The sequence below is a fragment of the Triplophysa rosa genome, unplaced genomic scaffold (genome assembly GCF_024868665.1).
Source record: "Triplophysa rosa unplaced genomic scaffold, Trosa_1v2 scaffold361_ERROPOS137439, whole genome shotgun sequence".
In the NCBI taxonomy this organism is placed as follows: Eukaryota; Metazoa; Chordata; class Actinopteri; order Cypriniformes; family Nemacheilidae; genus Triplophysa; species Triplophysa rosa.
In genome coordinates, this window is record NW_026634366.1 from 24,393 (window position 1) to 30,490 (window position 6,098).

Genomic DNA, 6,098 nt, shown 5'->3' on the forward strand with positions numbered 1-6,098 from the left:
GTTAAGCCATACTGTCTGCTCCCTGACCTGGGCCCCAGCGAGTCAAGTTTTAGCATTAGCATTAAGACTTTTTGCCATATTTCTAGACAGGATGGAAATCCCAGCCCAGGAGGGATGGAGACCATCTCGTTTCAACAGGTCAGGTCTGCCCTCAAAACTCTTCCAGTTATTTATAAAAATTATATCATTCTGCAGGCACCACTCAGACAACCAGCCATTTAGTGATGATAATCTGCTATAAATCTCATCACCACGATAAGCATTGAGGGGGCCAGAGAATATTACAGTGTCTGACATCATGCTTGCGAGCTCACACACCTCTTTAATGTTATCTTTTGTGATCTCCGATTGACGGAGTCGAACATCATTTGTGCCGACGTGAATAACAATCTTACTGAATTTACGATTAGCCTTAGCCAGCAAATTTAAATTTGACTTGATGTCAGGCGCTCTGGCTCCCGGTAAACATTGGACTATGGTGGCTGGTGCCTCTATGTTAACTTATACAACGTGAACAATAGAATCACCGATAACTAGGGCACTTTCAGCAGGTTTCTCAGTCGGTGCGTCACTGAGCGGGGCAAACCTGTTCGAGACTGTAATCGGAACGGTTGAGTGATGTTTTGTCCTGCGACTACGCCGTAATCAACCAGAAACCAGCAACACCAGATATACCAAAGGAACACAACGTACCAACCGCAACAACAATACAAACAGCAGAACCTCACAGTCACGAAGTTTCCCAGCTGCGGAGGATTTTCAACCGGAACCGAGCTGTGTGCGCTAATGTTGCTCGCATCCAAAGTGTTTTCTATCGTCGTTAAACTCTTACTATCCTCAGATAAAGATTGGATGCGAGACTCTAATTCTAAGATCTTCTCTGTCAGCCTAACTATTTCCCTGCATTTATCGCATATAAAGCCCTCGCAGCTGACAGAGAAGGCTAAGCTAAACATATGACATGAGGTGCAAGTAACAATAATAGGAATAGAAGCCATAACTCACCGGATTTGAAGTGCAATTCCAATTTACCAAGGTTGCTCGATGGATCGTAGTATACTCGCTTAAAAGAAACAGTTAGCACACAAGACAAACCAGAGGCAAGATGATATTCCACATGTGAACAGAAAGCAAGCTAACACGCTATTGCTATGCTAACGGCGTTAAGTTAACTATCACTTTTGGTTTAGACTCTTCCAAGTAAATAACAGGAACAGGGTTATTGAGATATCAGGATAAGTTAGCAACGACAATAATAATTAACGAAAATAAAATACACTAATATTAGAGCGAAGTGATAAGAGCACTGATACAAACAAGCTGCCGGCAGCGATGCAGGAAACAGGAAGCAATGCCAGGAAACCAGGCTCTATGTCACGGTCCTACCTTGTTTATGAAATTCTAGTCATGTGGCAGGATCGGGACAGAGCCCTTAGGTTTTATGTGAGAAGGCCATGAGTTGTTTGTTTTTACTTCTCATGTGTTTTCTCGTCTTGTCATTGGCCCCGCCCCTCTCATTTCATGTATGCTTCCCTTCCGTGTCTAATGTTTCCCACCTGCCCTCGCTCGTTATCCTTCGTTTGTCTTTCCTATAAATGCCCTCATGTTTCTTTGTCTTGTGCTCGTGGATTACGTTGTGTATTGACTGTTTTGTGCTATGTACCTTGTCGAGTGTTCCTGTTCCTAGCCTTGCCCGTCGTTTGTGAGTTTTGTGTTTTACCCTGTCGTGTTTTGATGTAAGATGTTTGGTCGTGTCCTTTAGTTTAGTTTTTTGCTGTTCTTGTTTTCGTTTTGCCCCCTCGTGGGAAGTCTTTGTTTTCTGCCTGCAATTGGGTTCTTCCCGTGCAAATCCTGACACTCGACAAAGAGTAATCATTATCCATAATAACAGAACAACAGATGCTGCATCCCAGATGTTGTATAACCACTTCCGCATTTGCGTTTTGCCGTAGTTTCTACAACCGGAAACAACCTGGCACAAAAGAGCAAATGTCGAAACAGACATCAGACAAGCATTACAAAACAAAATAAAACAAAATAATAATTTCCATATACCTTTGTAAAAACTGCAATTATTAACAGAATAACACAATACAAGAGAAAAAATAGAAAATAATTAAATTAAATTAAAATTAAAGATAACACACACTAGGGGTTCTCCGCAAGTTCCAAATCCTCCACTAAGTTACACAAACAAATAGCATTTCTCTCCTTCATAAACTTGAGTGACAAGAAATACAGACATAAATCTTTGTGAAATATGTAAAAATTGGGAATTGTCTTCAGAAATGTACATTTATGTAAAAATAATTTTCCAAGAATAAGAATTGTGTTAACTGCTAAATCATATGTTTTATCCCTCAAAAACAAACCAAACAAAACATGTTTCTTTGTTAACAAAGGAAGTTTGTCAAATTTTGGAAATAACCAGTAATGCAAATCCTCCCAAAAAGCATGAGCAAACTTACAGTCAAAAAAGAGATGTTCGGTTGTTTCAATTTCATCAACACAAAATGAGTTACAGTCTACTGTAGTACCAAATCGACATCTTAAAAATTCTCTAGAAGGATAGATACCACGAATGATTTTAAAATTGACTTCCTTTACCTTAGGTGGAATTGGATATTTAAGATATTTAGTTCTCATTTTTTTTATTTTCATCGTTTGAAAAAAACTGAAAAAAATATTTTTTTTGAAGAACAAGGATACTGCTCTTTAACAAAAGCTTTACGGATTATTGTATTGGGTAAGTTTAAAGTGTTGATCGCAATTCCATTAACCAAAAGCTTTGGAAAACAAGGGATTACATTACTTTGAGACATACTGTTTGACATCTGGATTATCGACTGAGGGACTGCTCTGACAATGTTGTCCTATTGTTTTCGATCATGTTGAATTTGGAACAGAAATTCTCATACCAAATTATACATCCAGTATTATCCAATATGTGAAGCACAGACCATATTCCTTTGTCCCACCAGTTTTTGTAAAATAAAGATTTATTTCTAAGAGTTACATATCTGCAGTTCAATAAAGGGATATTATGGGGACTAAAATTATGTTTGTAGATCAATTTCCATCTGTAACATCTGTTGATGAAAAAGTGAAAATTTAAAAGGGAGTTTTTTAAGGTCATAATCACACCCAATTTCCTAAAAATTTGGGAAGGTATATGAAACCAAAAGCTGTTTTCTTTTTTTTTGAAAAGATGTTACCCAGTTTATTTTAATAGTTCCATTAATACAGTCAATATCAATGGCTTTTAAACCACCTTCCTCGTATTCTTTGATCATATTTCCTTTTCTAATGTAGTGCATTTTCCTTTTCCAAATATAATTAAAATTGGCCTGGTTTATAGCTTTTATGGCATTCTTGGGAAGTGAAATTGAGTAAGCTGGGTAAATAAATTTAGAAATGCACTCCATGTTTGTAAGAAAAATTTGTCCAATAATGGAGATATCTCTTTGAGACCACAGATTCATGTCATGGCTCTGCTTCCTTAGTCATGTTTTTCTTGGTCCTGTAGCAGAGCCATGACAAAGTCTTTGGTTATGTGTGGAGAGAAACATATTATTGTCCGTTTGACAATAATATACGTTCTCTCCAGTGTCTTGTCATTGGCCCCATCCCTCTTGTTTCCTCGTTATCTTTCCCTGAGTGTTTAATGTCTCACACCTGCCCCATGTCGTTATCCCTCGTTTGTGTTTCCTATAAATACCCTCTGTTTCTTTGTCTTGTGCTCGTGCATTGTATGTATGTGTTTGGTGCCTGTACTGTGTGTTTCTGTATCGTGGTCGTGCTCTTGCCCGTGTTCCTGTTCCTGTTCCTGTTCCTGTTCCTGTTCCTGTTCCTGTTCCTGTTCCTGTTCCTGTTTTGTGAGTTTTGTGAGTTTTTGTGCCTCGTATGATTTAAGACGTTTGGTCGTGTCTTTGTGTGTAGTTTATTTGTCTTGTTTTCATTTTGCCCACCTCCCAGAAGTCCCAAACTTTTGCGAGCAGTCCACGACTCCACCGGGCTAACAGGGTCGTGGAAAGGGGTTCGTGGTCGCTGCGCGGCGAACACCCCAGATTTTTCGGGGGTCCGACGCCGGGGTCAACCGAAGGGGAGTCCGCCCGAAGCCAACCGAGGGCGAAAGTTCGCCCCTGCGCTCGAGGGAGTCTGGATGGGAGGCATGCCAAGCGAAGAGCCCCCCAGCTGCGCTTCGGCATTCGGCCACAGTGTGGCGCAAAGCCAGTCAAGAGCTAGCTTAAAGCCACTGGGGATTTTTCCATTCGCGTAGTCCCGGGGTGGGCCTTTGGTGCTTCCCCCGGGAGACCACGAACACAATATTCCTCCCACTACCCCACTATCAGTGGCCGGTGGTCGCGGGACCCCAACGCCTTGCACGGATTGGTCCCTCTGCTGCCGGGCGACGCCCCCTGTACCACCAAAGCACTATCGGACCAATAACCAACTATGTTTGCCAAAGTGGTCACACGACCCCCGGGGGTCGCCCCCCCCCTTGTACCAGCAAAGCACTATTTGACCACTTACCAACTACTTTTTCCAAAGTGGTCACATTACCCCCGGGGGTCACCCCGCCCCCCCCTCCGTACCACCAAAGCACTATTTGACCACTTACCAACTACTTTTTTCAGATTGTAACTTTAAAATTGTTTATATGCATTAACGACCCCGTCAATCAATTAGTACACCTTATTAGACATACATATGTTAGCAGCAGCTCACAGAATGCTCGATTATGCCTAAAAAATGTATTTCCACCAACTTACTACGTTTTTCCCATTCCTATAAACTAAAGTGGTCCTTTCCATCTGCAGTTTACAGGAATGGGCCACACGTATGAAGTTGGTGGACACACTTTAAAATTGTTTATAGGCATTAATGACCCTGTTAGTCAATTAGTAGACCTTATTAGACATACATATGCTAGCAGCAGCTCACAGAATGCTCAATTATGCCTACAAATACATTTCCACCAACTCACTACGTTTCTCCCATTCCTATAAACTGCATGTGGTCACTTCCACCTGCAGTTTACAGGAATAGACCACACGTATTAGTTGGTTGTCCCTGTCCACTGCAGTTTATAGGAATGGTCACACGTATGTAGTTGATTGGTCCTTCACCTGCATTTATAGGAATGGGCCACACGTATTGTAGTTGGTGGTCCTTTCCACCTGCAGTTAATAGAATGGCCACACGTATGTTAGTTGTGTCCTTTCCCCTGCCAGTTTATAGGAATGAGTTCACACGTATTAGTTGGTGGTCCTTTCCACCCTGCAGTTATAGGAATGGGTCACACGTATGTAGTTGGCGGTCCTTTACCACTGCAGTTTATAGGATGGTCACAACGTATTTAGTTGGTGTCCTTCCACCTGCACGTTTATAGGAATGGGCCACACAGTTGTAGTTGGTGGTCACTTTCCACCTGCAGTTTATAGAATGGGACAGGACGTATGTAGTTGGTGGTCCTTTCCACCTGCATTTATAGGATGAGTCACACGTATGTAGTTGTGGTCCTTTTTTTTTCCCCCAAACCTTTGCGCAAAAGTTTATTATTTAGGAATGGGTCACACGTATAGTATTTGGCGGTCCTTTCACGCAGTTTATAGGAATGGTCACCGTATGTAGTATGTGGTCCTTCTTCCACCTGGCAGTTTATAGGAATGGGCCACACGTATGTATGGATTGGTCCTTTCCATCTGCAGTTTACAGGAATGGGCCACACGTATGAAGTTGGTGGACACACTTTAAAATTGTTTATAGGCATTAATGACCCTGTTAGTCAATTAGTAGACCTTATTAGACATACATATGCTAGCAGCAGCTCACAGAATGCTCAATTATGCCTACAAATACATTTCCACCAACTCACTACGTTTCTCCCATTCCTATAAACTGCATGTGGTCACTTCCACCTGCAGTTTACAGGAATAGACCACACGTATTAATTTGGTGTCCTTTCCACCTGCAGTTTATAGGAAATGGGTCACACGTATGTAGTTGGTGTCCTTTCCACTGCAGTTTATAGGATAATGGGCGAAACACGTATGTAGTTGGTTGTCCTTTCCACTGCAGTTTACTAGGAATGGGTC